Genomic DNA, 20,049 nt, shown 5'->3' with positions numbered 1-20,049 from the left:
CTATTTACAGTTGAGCATCTGACTCTGTATAAAATAAACTAGTTGATTATTACCAGAGAAAACCAATGAGCACTCCTGTGAAGATACTCTCAGCTATGAGAAAAATAGGGCTAGATATATTATTAATGATATGTATTTTCACAGTCCCTAGGATGAGACAATCTAACAGGCTTGGAAAGTGAAAATAAAGGTCAGGAATCTGACTCAAGCATGCACTGATGACCTGCTGGCAACATACAGAACATGCTGCTTTAATGAATTCCACTGCTGGAACAAAAACTTGGTACAACCAAACAACTGTGTTTGTTTAGCACAGTTGCGGGCTTTTTTTGTAAACTATTCAATGGTGTGAGAGAAAAAGAGGTCAAAGTACGCTGTACAGAAATGTCACTTTCATTGGACAAATCCATTCAAATAATTATGTTGTCTGATTGACCTAGCCCTGAATGTGTGAAGGCATTACCTAAGTATATTTTCTATGGGTTTCCTTACATTTTAATTGGCCCTGGAACTCAGTTTTTTTGCAGGATAAGATGTTAAATATGCTGTCATAATTTCCCTTGCATAAAAATCCTTAAACCTCAGGAAAACCTTTTCAATACCCTTGTTTAACCCACTAGTGATGCAAGAGTTATGCAGAGACCTAGCAAATCAGTGTTTAAAAATGGACAGTGTGTTATGCAGTACACCACAGCCTGAGATTCTGGACATGTCATAAACCCGTTCCAGGGTTACTCAGAATTATTGTCACTTGGGTCATGCTGATCTAACTTTGAGATGCACACAATGGCCAGAGCTTGTCTCATGGTGCAATGATAAACCCCAGACACACAAGGAGTCTGACATGCTTGTGTTCAATGGCCTGATTAGCTAAGATTTCCCACTGTTGCTACCACTATCCAAAATTAAACATGAAGACTATGTAAACAGGTTCTTACTTACAGTAATGATCAAACTACTGCATAAAGGAAAAGATTTACATGCACTAGAACTGTCATAGTGATTGATAGTAGATAGACAGAACAAATCTGATAAACACAGGAACCTGTGTTCTCTCAGTTGATTGACTGATTTGTCATTAAAAAAGCTGATTTTGCAGGTGAAAAGTAAAGAACCTGAGTTGTTTTCATAGTCACTTCGAATACTGGGAATGCATTTCCAAAACAGGACGTTTCTCATCTTCAACATGAAAAACAGCCAAATTAAGATAGGGCCATGATGATCGTAATCAGCTATGAGTTTTGGATAGCCAACAATTTTTATTGTATCAAAAGAGAACCTCTTTCAGACATTCTCAGTTCTTGACATACACACACAGCCATATTGGTCTGCAGGTGCTAAAGCTTGTTTTCATGATAAATATGTTAGAAGGTAATTTCAGCCAGTTCAGCAATTAGAGACCTGTCTTTCATAAGAGATAAATCTAAACCAGCACAACACAGATGATACATATTCTGTATAAAGTACCAGAGAAGCACTATGCTCTAGAAAGCATAATGAACTCCCTCCTTTGCTTCCTATTTTAATCATTATGAACTACTGCTGTTACAGGTCAAGGAGTCTAGGGAAATTGCTAGTAGCGATTACAGTGCCAATTTGCTGGAAATAATGAGAACTTCCAATGATTTGTTAACCTATGATAATAGTATCAGCACACATGGACAGCTGTCAGCAGAAATTCAAGTTGGCATGTTGTTATCTACTGGCTGCTATATGATAGGGCTGCCCTTATGACACTGGACCCAACTGTGGCAGTAAATCTGCATTATATGGGAAATCTGTTGTTTAAATGTGTCTTAAAATGGCTTTTGGTGGTCTTTGCAAACACATGCTTCTTCTTCCCAACACCCCCCACGGTAATGTTATCCATGCAGGAATGTCCTGGGAAGGTGTCCTGAGGTGTTTCCCATTGGCCTTTGTTAACCCCTTCCTGTGATTGGGTGTTCCTGTAAGCCCCTTGAGTCTTCTAATTGGTTACTCTGTGAATCCTCCTAAACCCTATAAATGTAACATCCCCAACAATAAACTGTCTCTTGCCTCCTCTCCACGCCCGGTGTGCTGTCTCTGTGCCTGCCATGGGACCACGTGCGTGGGGGGAGGGGAGGGCACCTCTCCCCTCCAGCCTCAGGGCCAGAAGAAACCCCTGAGAAAACCTCTGGAGTTCCCTTTCCCCATCCTTCAAGACGTCGGAATGGTTCTTCAGATGGAAACGGAACTAGAACTGGGCCGCCCCACGTCGTACCCAACAATCTTGACTCATCTCACTACTTCAGAGTTTTCTCACCTCCTGCGTTTTCCACCAGTTTTATTTCCTAGTTGCATAACCAAAGCTAAGTTTATCACATGGAGCCTGCCTGTGATAACTGTGGTTCATTTGCTTCTTAAAGGGTTATCTTATGATATTTATTGAAGTAGCTTCTGCTAAAGAAGATTTTTAGGCCTATTAAAAGAGCAAAGAATATTAGGTCTGTACAGCCACATGGGAATTTTTGATCTTGGCTGCTGACTGAGTGTCAAGGTACATGAGAGAGGTAAAAAAAGGAGGAGAGTGCAAAAATAGGGCAGAAAGACAAAGGAAGAAGCAATTGCAAAGGTAGAAAAATTAGGAATTAGATGAGAAAGCAGCAAAAAAAACCCTACTGTAAAAGCTGAATTGCTTCTTAAATGTAAGTTTCCTCAGATTCTGAAGAAAATATGAATACTATCTGCAATTACATGGAAAAGCTGAGATCCATGCTACAGGCAGCTTCTCGCAGTCCTGTGCCCTGGGGAGAGTGACTGCTCTTTCTCAGAAGCAGAAAGAAGCAGTGTCTACCCCAAAGAAAAGAGTGACATCAAATATTGAAAAAGGGACCAAAATCAAGAAATGTGTCCTGAGACTACCTCAGAAAAACCTTGTAGTAAACCAGCAATTAAGAAAGTTACAACAGCACTTGAGATGGAGCTCTGAGGGGGTCAGTGCCCATTAATGGGACCGGACACTTATCAATGGCTGATGGCTGCTGCACTCATCAAAACAGCTGAAGATTCCTGTGAGCATGAGGAGGCATTCCCTCTTCAGCAGTCCATTGAAAATGTACACAACTGTTGCTAACATCCCATGTACCATGAAACTCCTCATCTCTAAGCAAAAAACAACTGGATGAACATGCTAAGCAAAAGGAGGAAGAAGGCTGATGGGCAGGACGCTCCAGTACCTGTGGTCAGAAGGGGGATCCGTAGGCATCCCGATGGACTCAGCATCACCTATGTGTGCAGGGGAGAACTCTGATTTGCTTGGGCAAGCTGGTTTCTCCAGAGCAGCCTTTCCCTTAGGATAGACAGCAGAAGTACTTACTAATAGACAGGCCAATCCTATGGGAAAACCGAAGATGAAGCTAAGTATTACATTTTTCAGGTAGAGAATTAACACAAATGAGTTAACGAAAGCCTGGTTTTTAACTGGGGAAGAGAAGAAATATATTTTTCTACCCTTTTATAACTGTGAGGACAACCAGAAAATGCTTCCAAAATTGATACCATACGTGCAGATTAAAACCAGGCTGCAAGCCAAATCCTCCTCTTCAGTTTCACTGGCGGAGCCCAGCAGACTGCCACAGAGCTACACTGAAGCAGCGGGGGAAAGAATTTGACCCTTTGAGTGCTGCATCAGAAGCAGCTAAATTCTTACTGTATTTGGTGGCCTCAATATTAAAAGTTACAAATGGCTTTGTGCTCAGAAACATATAGATTTTCTGTTTGAATAGTTATGTGCTGATGTCCCCCTGCCCTGCTCTCTCTGAAATGACATTCTCTCTCCTCTGAGGCAGCGTAACTGGCATTCCTACTATTGCCTCTCTCCAGCTGTGGATATATTGGACAGTATTGGTCCCTGATGAAGTTCCTCCATTCTCTAATCATTCTCCCAACATAGATAATCTGTTAAAATAGCAAATGACATTTTTTAAGTTGGCCTATCATTTAACTTCTTCATTATTCCATTGGTCCAGTCTCATATCTATATACTCAAGTAAAAAATATGCTCCTAGTCATTTTCAAAGTCAGGCAATTCATATGCTGGGGTTTATCTCATGATCACAACTGGTTAAGATTTATTTTTATGGAACAGAGACTACATATTGTATATATGAACAAGAATGTAGACTCCAAAAAGATGAATATAGAGTACTTTGTGGTAAAGCTAAACCTGGAAATGCAAACCTTAAGTTAGCAATGCCTATTTACACCATGAAATTCTGGATTCTCTCAGTAAGGACTGAAGACTAGAATGTCTTACTCAAATGATATATATAAGAAGTATCCTGAGAGGAAAAAAAAGAAACACAGCATGAAATTTTTTTTCTACCAGATGTATTATGATCTGCACTCAAATACCCTGGAACTGTTAAACCTTCTAAAGCAAAGCAATGAAAAGTTTTCTTATTTATAAAGAAGGTTACACTGAGAGCAACCTTCATATACAAAATTGATTTGTCCCTTAATGCACTAGGATACAGACTTAATTCAGGACATCTGTCCAAGCAGTTTAGGAAAAAGCAGAGATGCCACTTGCCCAGAATCCAAACCAACTTATGTTGAATTCAGTTTTCAGGTGACTGCTTTAAGAAAATGGAAAAGTGAGGGACAAGAGCAGGAAAGAGCACTTTGGTGCTCACTTTTCTAATGCTATGTCTCTGCTGCAGCTATCAAACCTTCCTTCAGTTCCTTCTCCCACCTCAGAGCTCCCTACCTTCCAGCCCTTTGCTTCAGCCGTAGCTCACGTTTCTACATGATCCCTTCCACAGGCCTGACTCCCCATGTGCTCTCTGAGTGTACTGAGTTTGCACAGCAAGGTTTTGGTAGCAGGAGGGCTGTTGGGTGGTTTCTGTGAGAAGCTGCCAGAAGCTTCCTGTATGTCCAACAGAGCCAATGTCAACCGTCTTCAAGACCGAGCTGCCACTGGCCAAGGCTGAGACCATCAGCTACCTTGGTAGCACCTCTGGGATGATGTATTTAAGGAGTCAAAAAACCCCACTGCACAACAGCAGCCAGAGAGGAGAGTGAGACTATGTGAGAGGAACAGCCCTGCAGACACCAAGATTGGCAAAGAAGGAGGAGGAGGTGCTCCAGGCACCCAAGCAAGGATTGGTGGTGCAGCCCATGGTGAGGCAGCTGTCCCCTTGCAGCCCACAGAGGTCCATGGCGGAGCAGAGATCCATGGACCCCATGGAGGACCCCATGCCAGAAGGAGGCTGCGACCACGTGGGAAGCCTGCGCTGGAGCAGACTTCTGGCAGGACCTGTGGCCTTATGGAGAGAGGACCCCACACTGGAGCAGGTTTGCTGGCAGGACTTGTGACCCTGTGTGGGACCCATGGTGGAGCTGTCTGTTCCTGAAGGACTGCAACCCATGGAAGGGACTCACGCTGTTTGTGCAGTTTGTGAAGAGTTGTAGTCTGTGGAAAGGACCCATGTAGGAGAAGTTCATGGAGGACTGTCTCCCATGGGAGGGACTCCACACAAGAGCAGGAAAAGATTGTGAGGGGTCCTGCTTCTGAGGAGGGAGTGGCACAGACAACAAGTGATGAACTAACTGCAGCCCCCATTCCCTGTGCCCTTGTGCTGCTGGGGCAGAGGAGGAATTGGAAATCAGGAGTGAATTTGAGCCCAGAAAGAAGGGAGAGGTGAGGGGAAGGTGTTTTATGATTTGGGTTTATTTCTCATTATCGTACTCTAATTTGACTGGTAATAAATTAAACTAATATCCCCAAGTCGAGTCTGTTTTGCCCGTGACAGTAATTGGAGAAAGATCTCTCCCTGCCCTTATCTTGACACATGAGCCTTTCCTCATATTTTCTCTCTCCTGTCCAGTTGAGGAGAGGAGTAATAGAGTGGCTTTGGTAGGCACCTGGTGCCTAGCCAGGGTCAGCCCACCACATTGAACCAGACCTGCTCCCTTCTCCAGCACCAGGAAACTCTTTGCAGTCCATCACTGTCAGCATTTGAAGCAGTGCTGCTTGGATGCTTACTAGGAGCAGAGGAAAAATTTGCCATTTGTCACACAGCTTCCCAGATTCACCCAGTCCAAAAAGGCAGCACAGAAAAACTCCAGCATCCACCAAGAGCAAGTAGTCAATTTTCTCTAAAGCTCAAGCCTGGTATATTCTTTTCCAGAGATGGCAGATCCCACCTGAAAAAAAATAAACCACAAAACCAAACTCACCATAATTTTATTGTACTGCAATGTTTATTCTTCATATGTTCTGGTTTAAGATATGATTAAAGTTTTGGCTAGTCCTGATTTTTCTTTTTTTGCCAGGGGCAAAACTACATGTAACATCTCAAAGATGAAACTCAAGCAAACACCAATGATTCTAATGCCTGATCTGCTTAATATGGTACGGGGGATACAAGAGATAGGACAATCTAGTAAAAGTGCATCATCAATAACTTTTAGAATGAATGGTGATATTCATAGTATTGAGGGAATCAGTATGCATGGGGCATCTTAAGCAGCTAAGCACTGCTATTGGCACTGCAGCTGATTAGCATTTTTGCTGGTATCTGTTCCCTTAAAGTTCCAGGAGCCTCCTGTCACATGGGAGGGCACTACAAGATGAAGTAGTCTATCCCTAGAGTATTTCTGTACAAGATAAGGTAATACAATCTCATTAGATCCCAATATAGCCAAAACAGTTTTATGAATTTAGTTTTAGTGTGGGTTTCCAAAAAAAGTCATATAGAGAGCATCAATTAAGATGACAGCTAGGCAAAAGGAAGCTTATGAAGGGTGCTTGTGTATACACAAATAAGGCTCGAATGAAGTGACAGCAATGCTTACCATTGATGATTTACCATTAGCATCTGGTGACCAAGACTTCCACAGAAGGTACTGAAAATATTCAGGTCTCTCCTTTTTTCCTAGTGCTTACACTTCAGCCTCCTTATCAAGCGCTCTTCCATCCTCAGAGAAAAGGCCTGAACCTGAGCATTGCGCCCCGTTATAGACACTGCAGTTACAGAGTTTTGTTCACTGGTTGGAGGAGTCCAGAGAAAGGCAAAAAGGTCAATCAAACAGTTAGAAAATAGGACCTATGAGGAAAGATCAAGAGCATGAGATTGTTTAGACAGGGAAGAGAGAGACATAACCATTTTCGAAATGTAATGGGTAAATGTAAACAGGACAGGCAGCAATCTTGGATGCTTACATATGATTAAAATGCAAAAAAGGGATTGAAACAGTGAGGAGTGACTTGTCCAAAGCCAAGAACAAAGTTCAAGCCTTTTCATAATCAATCCCATACTTTCGCCTGCAACCATTATTTCCTTTATACTATTATAGGTGACAGGCTCTTTTCTGAATGGAAGATACTGCATGACTTGTCATTTTATACCAAAACAAAGTTTCTGCTGTGGAAGTCTTATCTGAGACTGTTTTATCTTTACCCTTATTAGTTGTTTTCTTATGGGCATCCAGCTATCTATGTAATCTCATTTATTTCTCAAACAAACAACAGTCTGAAGAACAGCCAGACAACCTACTTGCGAAAGACCGGGTAGGCAAGGGATAAATATAACAGCCTAACAGTCAGGTTTACCATAATTTGGTGACAATCATCCTTCCAGCTTTCATTTCCTAGGACAAATGAACAATGCTCATAAATCAAGTGGTGCATCTAATTCAAATGGCACTTTGTTCACTGTAGTTTGGTATCAAGTCTGAGTTGATAGTATTGCAGTGCAGAACTACAAAATAAGTTTATGGGAATCTTCACAATATTGATGGCTGCTCTATACTTTTTGAAAGGAAGCTGTCCATATGCCTTGTACCTCCTCCCCAGACACAAATTTGTACTTGCAAGTTTGAGACTGGGCAGTGAGGATGCCTGCAAGCCTGTTCAATTTGCTACCAGCTTGGAATCTGCTACAACTTAAGTGAACTCCAGTAACAGTATATTTGAAGAATCATCTCAAATTCTAGAGCCATGGGATGACAGATGCCTGCCTTGTCAAAGCACAGTCCCACTCACAGGCACATAACAGATGCAGCACTTCCTGCCTTCTCTTACTTCTCTGGAAATACTCACTGCCCTGTTTGCAGGAATGGCCCTTGGAACAGTTCAGCCACCAGAGCAATACTATGAGCAAAACACTACTATTCAGCTACATCTGGTTTCTACAACGGGTAGTGATTGTTTAAATTAAATCAGCATGCTGAGGATGTGCCAGCTGGACAAAGTAAAACAAGGTTAGCATTCTGTTAATCAAAGAAAGAAGAAAGATAGATATTAAATGAAGTACATTTGACCCTCAGTCTGAAGCCTCCCAAATGAAATTAGTTGTTTACAGGAACATCTCAGAAAGAGAAGGTGCAAAGACCTGAAAGTCCAAATTTTCTTGTTGCCCATATGGCCACCTATTGATCTCAAGATGTGGCAGATAATCTGACTGTAGTTAATGCATTCTAAATTACACTGGCTATTTAGGACGCAAGTTGCTTTTAGTTAGGTGCCAAAAAACACCAAATCTATAGGGAGTTAGGATGCTCAAGCACTTTGAGAAGATACTCAGAAAGGAGAATCATATTATAAACTAGGCAGGACTCCCCATTATTTTATTTTTTTTATTTTAGGAACCAAACTCTTATATGAGTTGAAGCAAAAGACTGTGATTTACTAAAATGTTGTTCAGAACATCATTTCTCCAAGTGATCTCTTGCTAGGCACTATGTGTAACAGATCAAAATGCAAATTAGTGCATAATAATCACAGTTTTTGTTGGCTTTCTGGAAATTTTCTTAGACTCCACATGATTAGTGTAAGTTAATGATATATGCAGTTACTTTTTTAGTATAAACAAACACCACTGTAGATGGAACATCTTTTAATAGATGAAGCTGCCAATCAGCAGTTTCTCAATTTTTGTTTTGGTAGAGAATAACCTCCTCTTTGGCACTGGGAACAGTATGTAAGTGAAAATCATCATTTCATGTCTTGAAACTTTGCATCTGTCTCTGACAATAACTATATTTCCTTGATCTGCATGCAAAACCATTACCAGTTTGATGTCTTTAAACAAACATCAAATTGTAGGCAAAGGTGAGAGTTAGAATGGCCTCTGGTTTTGCGGGTATGTGCATTCTGAATCTTTTAATGCTTTCATGGAGTTCACAAAATAGAGAGGTCATCTTTGTTCCAGTACAAAGATTTTTGACAAAAGACTTGAATTCTCAAAATTTGCACACTGGGATGAGAGCTCACTCCTTATGTAGGACACTTATGGGATCCAACTCCAACACACTGAGTCTACTTCAGGCACAGAGACTTTAAAAGAAGTCATCTTTAAGGTCAAACCTACTAATGAGAAAGGACTTGCATGTAGCAGCAGGTAACAATGAGATGTGCATGAAACTCAAGTGGGGAAACAAAAATGTATCACAGGAATATCTGAGAGTTTTCTCAGGGATATTGAACCCTGGGGCAAATCTGCCAGCCATCTCACTTCAGTGTGTGCACAGAATGCCACATGCTACTCTGTCAAAGGTATAACAAAGAATGAATAGAAAAAAGACCAGAAAATTTTGCATTATTTTTTCCTAGTAAGAGTCACATATTAGACAATGTAAATATCTCAAAGTTCAAGTTCTGTAGAAACAAAACAAAATAACTCCCCCTCCCCACAACATCATATTTTGTTTTTTCTTTCCAAAAATTCTGATATAAACACTTTTTTCATCAAGTAAGCAACAAGCCAACCAAGCACTGGAAAAGTTTTGAACCATGACAGTGTACTGATGTCAGCCAGAAAGCAGAATTCATAATGAATTAATAAAGAAAGAGGGAGAGGAGATATTGTCAGTTGGTTTTAATCATTTACAATGAAGCAAAAGGAGATAAAAACCATCAAGAGAATAGGAACTCTAGATTTTTTCATTTGATACTGCAAGTAGTGTAGATGCACTCTATAGGTCTATGCGCTCTACGCTCTATAGGTCTGAAGCTCAGGAAGATTTAGCATCCAAAATGTAAGTGTACCAGGAATTCTCTGGGAAACACAGCACTCCTAAAACCATGCCATTTCTCTTCTTTCACTGTCCACAGACATTCACCTCCTGTAATATCCTAAAGATGAATAGCTGAGATTGACATATCCCATGCTCTGTCTGCTTTTTTTATTTTTCTGTGTTGTGGAAGCCACTTTTGAGGGATAGAAAGTTAAATGTGGGTCTAGATTAAATTTAATCAATCTTAGCATTAATCTCAAATTTAGCACAATCACTTTCCATGAAAAAAAAACCAAAACAAAACTCTAATACTGGGTCCCAATTAAAATAACTTTTCTGGCTTGAATGCCAACATTAGAGATGAGAGACCAAACTAATACACTTTGCTTGGCTGATTATCTAAGTCTTTCCATTAGCACCTTCTCAAACTTACGGCAGTGGAGGAAGGCAGGGGCAGCAACTATATTGTGGGGTTTGCTGTCAGGATGAGAGACAACAAAGCAGCATGCAGTGCTATGAAAAAGGTTGAATGTGGTTGGGAATCACTGGTGTATAACTTGTCCTGACTGAAATGTTTCACAAACATACTTAACTCAAGAAATATTTTGTAATTTCCTCCAATACGCCCCCCACTCTGCACACACACGTCTCTCATTATGGACTTAACGTGCAGTACAAGCGTCTCTCTTTCACTTGTGTGGTGAGAGGGTTTTGACATGTAAAATCTTTGGACACTATTGCAAAGTTACATGTGTGTGTGTCCCTCCTGCCAGCAACAAGATATGGTTTACATTTAAAGAAGTTTTTAAAAGAATACTGGCTTGACCCTCCTCTGAGGAAGGAGGAAATCCCTGAAGTATAACTGTAATGGCAATTTACTTTTTTTTTTTTCTGCTTAAGAGAAACGCTAAAGCCACCTTGTTGCCATTTTGGACAAGGAGCAAGGCCCAGTGTCACTTCAGAGGATCTGTAGCCATGATATTTTCCTGTAGTGGGCCCTGTTACCTGCCTCCCTCAGCCAATCAACCATCAATCCACCCGTCTTTCTAAAAACAGCAATAACTTCCCTGCTACTCTGCTCGATTTGTTATTTCAGCTTTTTAGAAAGTGTGGATAACACAGAGAGCTAAATACATTCCATCAGGAATCTCCCTTGAAGGTGATTCTTCAGCAGCTGCTTTTGTTTCTCGGCTCCCAGGAAACTCATAAGAAGCCTTTTCTGTGCCAGACCTTGCAGAAAAACTTCTCTCCCTCTCCCTCTCCCTCTCCCTCTTCCTCTCCCTCTCCCTCTCCCTCTCCCTCTCCCTCTCCCTCTCCTTCCCCTCCCTCTCCCTCTTCTCCCTCTCCCTCCCCTCCCCTCCTCTCCTGTCCCTTCTCTTATTTAGGTTTCTTTGCCCTCTGCTATTTGGGCAAAGTGAGGAAGTGCAATGCAAAGGGTTAATTTTCATTTTAGGCCTCAGCCAACAAGCTTATACATATATTTTACAACTTGCAGGTTTTCCCAGTGAGAATAAGCTGATGTAAATAACATTTTCTGCAGTCATCTGGGTCCTCTACAGCACTGTTCTTGACTGCTCAGTCTGAGAAAAGATGGAAAATGTCTCCACAGCAGAATAGAGAGAGGGATGATATTCACAGATCTGTGTCTTTGACCAGAGCTACAAAAGAAAACAGGAGAGAAAGTGGGCAGGGGGGATACATAATGTGCATGACTCCAGGCAGCAGGATGCTGGGCAGTAGAAACAGTGAGAAGAGAACATGTACATTTTCTGGTTCTAGGAAAAGTAAGGAATTCCAGTCAAGCCAAGTGCTGAGAAAGCCCATTCACAATGCAGTAGCAAGGAGGATTGAAGACATTTGGATAATGGAGTGTGAGGAAGCAAAGCTATAGTGAGGTTTGGCAGAGAGCTGAGCACTCAGCTGTTTTTCCCAGGAAAGTGATGCATTCATATTGCATGTGATTCTTGCACAACTGCCCTCATCATGGGTCTCTAAGAGCATGGTACCTGCTTAGGGCAACTAGCCCAAAACATCCCAATATCTGGAGTTGTAGAATCGTGGTACCAACCCCAGCCCGTTCCAATATGCAGAGCCGGACCTGCTGCCACCCTTGCTCCTCTTCTCCTGCCTGGGCTTCTCCACCATTCCTTTCCCCAGTGCCTCTCCTTCCCACTTGTAATGAAATCTTCTCAACCTCTTTCACAAAGGCTAGTAGAAGAGGTGATGGTGAATGGATCTGTGGCTCCTCATTTGCAAGGAAAAGCAGTGCAAGCATAAAAATGTCAGGGAAGAGGCAGGAATGTGGGGGCAAGTGATGCCACATCTGTTGGTCTCAGCTCCATTGGCTAAATCCCTGATGTCCCGAGCAGAAGCAACAGATTGGGGCTGTGCAGATGTGCACAGACACAGAAGCTCTCACTTTTTGTGCATTAAAAAAGGAAAAGGAGAGAGACTAGTAAACTCCACATTTTCTCTGGCACTTTGTGAATCCCAGGGCTGGCAAAAATGAGTGCTTTTGGCTTATAAGCAGAAAAAAATAGAACACCATCCCAGATTAATTACTGCTAAATAGGAGAGGGGAAGGAAGGAGGAGGGAGGGAAAAGGAGAGAGGTAAGGGGAGAGGGAGAATACATAACAGTGGCAAGCTCTTTCTTCCTGGGTAAATTTATGTCAATCAGAATACTTTCTGCACCTCCAGAGCTTCTGAGGTGGTCAACCAGAGTTGCTGTTTTCGTCTTAAAATGCCTATCTACAGTGAATGCTAGAAGTTATGTTTTAAAGCATTGTTGCTGAAGATAGAATTTTAATTTTCTAGCTTTTTTTATTTATTTACCTCATAAGAGAATCATGCACCCTGTACACAGATCATAGTCTGATACTTCATAAGTAGATCTACAATTTCAAGTGAATTGACACACTGTTCTGTACCTCACCTTAGGTCAACCTGAAGGGGGAATCAACAAGGCCATGTTACAGAAAGGTTCAGAAATCAGGACTATTTCTTCTCCCTCAACACCCTCTGTATTACTTAAATTCAAAACCTTCTAAAGAAGGGGAGGTTTAGCATCTTTTTGGAGTAACTATTCCCAGCTTGGTAACAGTAGATACCAAAATAGTTTTCCTCCATCATCTCTTCTTCCCTACATCTCTTTCATCCCTCAAAAAAGAATGCCAGATCTTGCCTAATTTCTGAGAAAGTATTATATGGATATATAATGTGGCTAGAAACTGACACTTTGAAACCCAGGTTGAAGACTTGGAAGATCTATCATATATTGCCAGATAAGTAAACTGAATCAGTCACCTCAGAAAGCCTACAGAGTTTATGGCAACTCTAACATACTACAGTGAATTTCCAAACAGGAAACCTGAATCCACATCACTCACAAGCTGAGAATGAGAAAAAGCCCTTTAGAAATTGACACATATCTGGATTATTTCTTACATACTTAATATAAGAATTATATTCTTATATTCTTAATAATAAGATATTATTTCTTAATAATATCTTATTATTAAACAAGCATAAAGCAAACTAAGTCTGCCTTCAGGTCCAGCTGACACCCAAGTGAAAATGCTGGCAGGAGAGTCTGTCATGACATCCAGGTAACCCAGCTCCAAATTCCAGTGCTGCCTGGGCTAGTTTTTGGGATTCATTTTGTTTCTAAAAAAGTTATTTTCTTCACTGAGACTCCTACTTTAGAGGCCAGTGTGATCCCTCTCGTCACAGCCTTTCCCAAGACTGGGAGGAGAGGAAGCAATAACATGACAATGTAGGAAATAAATGCAGCTGCACTCTCAACTCCATGCATCTCATAAAGGGGACAGCTAAGTGTTGCTGGCTGCTTCTGCCTCTTTCAGTAACCAGTGAAGGAGAAGGAGGGCAACACCAAGGAGGAGGGCTCTAGGGCTGGCAGCAGGAGCATGGACAGAAGTGTCTTGGGAATGGTATATGCTTGCTCCGCACATGGCAGTGGCTGTGCTGCTCAGCCCCCAGGATGACAATTCTCCCCCTCTACCACTGCAAAATAAAATTACTGTCTGATTCCTCTTCTGTCTGATTTATACACAGGTAACCTTATAGCTGTCAGACTCCATCACAAAGAATGAGATCCTGACAGAGAAGAACATTTCCCCATGTCCCTTTCCAAGAGTGCAGCTGCCAATCAGTGGAACTCCAAGCCTCCCAGTTTCATCATTAGTAATACTGGAGGCACTACCAAAATCTTAGGCAATATGTTTTGGATAAATTTCAATCATCTCTGCTGCTGACTCATTGCTTATTTCTCCGCTTCTACCGTGGTCTCTCTCCCACCCACTTGAACACACACAGCCCTGACATATGGCCTGAGTTATACCTTCCTTTCAATGCAGGATTTAAATCATCGCACCTGCCCAGCAGCCCGTCATGGATCAGATACTAGAATGAATCACCTGCTGGGGACTAAGATCACACTTGAGCATGTCAGTTTATGCCACAGGGATGGCAGGGCCAAGCAGGCTCAAGATCTGCTTCCCTGTGGTAAGCACAAAAAGAAGTCAGAAATTAAATGATGACTTTATCCACTGCCTCAGCAGATTCAAACTGCTTGAAAGGGACACCTAGCTTTGTTCCCCCCACCTTTTATGGTGGTTTTTGTTGCTTTTTTTTTTTAGTTCAAAAGATTTCTTTTCAAAGATTTGCAACCAAAATAAAGTAGTGGCCAGGCTGTTCCTTTTGTAAACGGACATCACAGCAGATTAGCCTTGATAAAGAGGAAGTGAACAGTTATTTAGGGCACACTAATACCTTTTCCTGTCTTTTCTCTCCTTTTACTCATCTCTTCTCTGGTAAAGGAGGCAGAAAGAAGATGCAGGTACCAAATTGCAGAACTGGGACATAAGCGGAACACCAGCACAGGGGCAAAAAAATGTTTTGGGGAGGAAAGATAGGAAAAAATCTATGACCTTCCATTGAATGAGGTGACGTTGTTGATCTTTGTACAAATACATTGCAGAAGCACAAATGAGGATTGCTTTCAACCATTGATGGGGCTCCATTTGTTACTGTGGGACACCGAGCACATATGTGTTCTCTCTAATATTCCTAAACAATTAATTGAGAAGAAGACAGAGTACCAAATTCAGTGAAATTGTTTAGAAGTAAATTAGAGTTAAAATACCTCAGTGCTGCTGCTTGCCTTGTATGAGGATTCTTAGGCATTTAAATAATCATATGTACAGGTCCAGTTGCTTGTTCCAGTGTTGTGTGCAGTGATCACGTGGAACACTGACATTCACCTTCTCATCCCAGCCATGACAGTATCAACAGCACAACACATGTTGAACACAGCGGACAAACAAACATGGCATCCCAAGGAAATGTTTCCTAGGTTATCAACTCACTCAGCAGAAATCCATAAACTATTCCAATATTGGTTTTTTTTCCTTATGTAGGAAACAGGAATCTGTCTTAGGATGGCTGGGACTTCTCAGAAATAGTTCATCTGGGCTGGGTTATTAGATATAAGCATCCTATGGGAAGTCTCAGAGTGGAGCCCAGACGGTCGCTGCTGGTGGCTCCTAATGAAGCAAACAAAGTATTTGACAATAGAAACCTATTCTAGAAACTGGTGGCTCCTAATAGTGGCATAACCTCCTGCAGGCAGACTTCTGCTTCTTCCTGATTTTCTCTTGGAGGTCACAACCTCCAGGCAGGGTAACTGATGTTGATGAGATTGCATTCATCTGATATTTGAGAGGGTTGATCCTTAAGAGTAGGTCCCAGCATAAGACTTGGAAGATTCTATTAAAAAAAAAAGGGACTCCTCAGAAGTAATCTAGAGTTGCAGAGATTTAAAGGGATCAATAAATTCATCCCACATTCAGAAAAATATAATTTAAAAATTACTTTAGTTCAAGTTATTTAATTTTTCCTACTCAGCTTTTGTTTCTGTGGCTGAGGGAGGCAAACAGAGCAATCAGAAGCATAGGTACAAGCTAGAACAGTATGCAAAATCTCAAGGAACAAAGCATCCCTCTAGAAAGCCACTACTGGGCACAAAGAATAATTGCTTAAAAGTGGAACAGTCTGGTTCCCTATTTGAGGTGATCAGTCATAGACATTTTAGACATGCATTGAGTTTTAAGGAAACTAACATATTGACCAGAAAAATGAGGGTTGCTGGCTTTGCCAATGGCTCTAATGTCCTGCAAACTTGGTTTACTTGCAACCTGTGTTTTATGTCACCAGGCTTCCTATAAGCCTCGTGGATGTAATACAGTCCAAAATCTACTTTAAGGCTTTAAGATTTGCTACACCAGACTCAGATTCAGTCAGCTGTTTATAAATTCTGAAATGTTTGTGGCTAGTCTCATTTCAACAGCCACTTAATTAGGCTTGTTCAGCTTTTTATAGAGCTTAGTGATCCAGGCTCCTAAGACCCCTTTTGAGAAGACTGGAATAGTCTCATGTGTGCAAAGATAAGAAGATGGCAGTCCAATCAAGTGACTCAAGTATTATGTAAACAGATAACTGTTTGGACTCATTTTCAAGAGTCTCTGTCCCTTATCCTTAGCAATATACAAATTAAAGCAAAACACTTACAATGCTCTTGCATTTGTCTCAGACTAAATAGATTTCAGTCATTGCTATACTGGGAACGAAACTAAACATTAAACAAGTTAATCTTCACCTAAATGGGTTGTAAAGCAGCTTTTCTCCATAAAAAATGTAAGCTACTTAAGAAATAATGTGTTCAGGTTAATACCATGTCTACATGTCCACGTACTTCTCCCACCACAATCTATACATTTGTTTGTGGCTTTATAAGACTTGTCAATGATATATTAAATATGTAATTAGAGCAAAATATCATCACGTCATCATTTCTGTAATGTAAATTCTTATGTGTGGTAACAGGAAATTCTGCTTACAGTTTGAGGGTACCAGTGAATCCAGTTAGCTCTGAATCACAGCCATCTTCTCTGGCCTTAAAAATTGACTGAGAGATCGAGTGTGCTTGATAGCATATAACAAAGACAAGATTTCATGACAGGGTAACTAGACAGATGTGGTATAAAAATAGCTATTTTATGCTCTTGAGGAATAAAGCAAGACAGCTTGGCTCAGCTAGAGTTTATCAGCTCCTCAGGATGGAAAAGATGTCTCCAGGAGGGACACAACAAATGGGATGATTTCGTATTTGTGATCTCCACCTGTCCTGCATTAAGTCACCATAGTAACTCGACTTCTTTTGCTCCAGGGATTGCCTACAAAAAACCAGATGGAAACCCTGGCCTAAAGATCGTGCTGCCATCTGGGAGCATACTGTGGGGCAGCAGTCTGCTACTTCAATTATATCGGGTTTTTTAAAAAAAGATGCTGCTGCTCATTAAACAGATTAAATCCCTCCCGTTTATCCATAATGTAGGCTACTTACATGGCTAAGACTGGTCCAGACCTGGAATGTAAGTTAATGCTGCCCTAATTTTCTGCTGACTTAAGGCTGCCTTACCTCCCACTATCCTGAGAGCGCCAATACTTTTTACTGTCCTCAGTCTCTCAGCTGCACAGCTCCCAACTGTAAACAGGCTGTAAGAACCCAGCTGGCTCAGCAGAACTGAGATCCAGGAATTGCTATCTACTGTGCAAAAGCCAAAAATAGCTTTGGGGAACACAGCAGAAATGACCGGAGTGGCTGTCAGACTGTACCACTAGTCTATTGCACTACTGAAATCCAGAGATCCCAGTGAGGGAATGCTTCTAAGAAAAACTAAGGGGGGAAAAATAATCCCATGTTTGTAGGCACACATGCCTTCAGGCTTTTTTTTCCAGACTGAAAGAAAATCTGCTGTTTTGATTTCTGAATGTCAGGTACTGAAGTAACAACAGAGCATGCTGGTGCCAACACAATGCTCTTTTCATGCACTCACTAGCAGCACCCTTCTGTGCAACTTTCTTTTTTTATGTAACCTGTGCAAGACTTGCGGTTCAAATAGTCTGAGGAAAAGTGTGATATTAGATAAGGTGTGGTTATATCCTTTTACAGACAACTAAAGGCCGTAAGCACTAATAATTCAATAGACACCTAAAGTTTTCTTTCCTGACTCGGTAGTGCAGTTGATTCATCTCACAGAGAGTTTGTTTTGCCTTACACTAACTCTATGACCTACTTCAAATGGTTTTTTGTTTTGGTACAGGTTTTACAGACACATAAAACCTCACCAAATCAATCCTGCCCATTCTTAATTAAAACAACAACAACAACAACAAAAAACCAAACCAAAACAAAATAAACTTATTTAGGGCTGCCTGTAATCCTCCCAGAGGCAGAACTTTTACTGTGCCTCTACTGCCTGTCAGTGTTTGCATCTCATTCTAGGAACTAGTTTAAGACACAACAGCACCATCTATCGAGACAAACCTCTGTAAATCCTAGCATGCAAGTGTGTTAGATAAAAGGTATAATTACTATGTTGTTAGAGACAACTGGGAAACTTATTTTATCTTGCCATGAAAACTGTTTAACTTTATCTATGATTGTTGCTTTTGGACTGTTCAATCTAGGGAAGAGAAGACCGAGAGGGAATCTGATCAATATATACAAATATCTCAAAGGTGGGTGTCAAGAGGATGGTGCCAGGCTCTTTTCACTGGTGCTTACCAACAGGATGAGGAGCAATGGACATAAACTAAAACACAACAATTTTTACCTCAACATGAGAATTTCTTTGCATTGAGGGTGGCAGAGCACTGGAACCGGCTGCGCAGGGAGGTCGTGGAGTCTCCCTCTCTGGAGATATTTAAATCACACTTGGATACACTCCTGTGTAACCTGCTCTAGGTGACTCTGCCTTGGCAGGGGGGTTGGACTAGATGATCTCCAAAGGTCCCTTCCAACCCTAAAAATTCTATGATTCTATGATTCTCAAAACTGAGGAAAACACTGCTCCAATCTCATCACTCGAGGTTAAGAACAAAATCAATTATGCATTATATAAATGATATTTTGTGGGTGAGATGCTGAATTCGTACTGTTGAACATATAAAAACAATGGGGGAAATCAATGTAGTTGTTCCAACCTGGTAATGTAAGACAATCTCCTACTGAGACATACAAGCATTTAAGCAAGTTTTCCACATAACTAAATAATTAAGAAACCTGCCCTTTTTTTTTTTTTTTCTGGGAAAGTGTTTGTTTGAACCAGCTTCTTTGTTGACTATATTCAGGTGTCTGAGAAGTAGCAATCAGATGGCATTTAGCCTTAGATAATGTATTAGCTTAATATTTTAAAGCATTTTTCATCACCATTTTATGACTTACAAAGCAATTTCTCTCTGACTTGTATCAAATAATCAGCCAAAACTGTGGCAAGGTGATCTTTCAGTATTCTTTTTTTAAAATCTCATATATATTATTTCTAGGCATCCAGATTAATATGACTTGACATTGCCTTTGAGTCAGTGCCTAAAAATGCACTGCCTGGCTGGCTGCCCAGATGATTTGCTTAAATCTGCTTTTAAGAAACATTGAAGACATTGAGATTCTGTCTCACTTAAACAAATAAATACAGTCTGCTTTGTAGAAAGCAGATACTGTGTACTTCCTCTTCCTCTTTTTGTTCCTGTTTAATAGGGCCTGGAGACTGATTAAAGGGGGAAAAAATAAAGAAAAAAGCTCTGTAAGAGGTTTTCAAGGAGAAAAAGCTAGATTAATGTCTACAGCAGGTTCCATGGAACTTCACCATCTGTGTTCATTGCTTTCCTGTGGCTTGACGCACATTAGGCTACCATATTAAACTGATACATACTGATATATGATGTTCAGAGACACCCTCTTTAATGAAACAACTGAAGATGCATGAGCAAAAAGAGAACCTGGACCAAGGAAGTAATCCCAACTGTTTTTGCATTTCCAGATGCGTTGGGCCTTGGATATGGTCAGCTGCAAATATGATTCTGCATTTTAACATTCAGTCTCACCTTACTATCTCACTTTCCTGCCTCCTACTTGGGTATTTTAGCTTTTGAATCTGAATTTTAAGAATTGATTAATGTTAATTAAGTAGCACAATATAGGTAGAAT

General features: G+C 40.9%; 1 protein-coding gene across 1 annotated transcript in view; it reads right to left on the bottom strand.

Moving 5' to 3' along the window:
• The window catches only part of FBXL7 (F-box and leucine rich repeat protein 7), a 313,883-nt gene that overhangs the window by 201,068 nt on the left and 92,766 nt on the right, over positions 1–20,049 (bottom strand). The gene's annotated exons all lie outside the window — the stretch shown is intronic.

Source organism: Chiroxiphia lanceolata, chromosome 1 (assembly GCF_009829145.1).
Source record: "Chiroxiphia lanceolata isolate bChiLan1 chromosome 1, bChiLan1.pri, whole genome shotgun sequence".
NCBI lineage: Eukaryota > Metazoa > Chordata > Aves > Passeriformes > Pipridae > Chiroxiphia > Chiroxiphia lanceolata.
The sequence above is the reverse complement of the archived record's forward strand: the minus strand, read 5'-3'. Positions and strand labels throughout refer to the sequence as shown.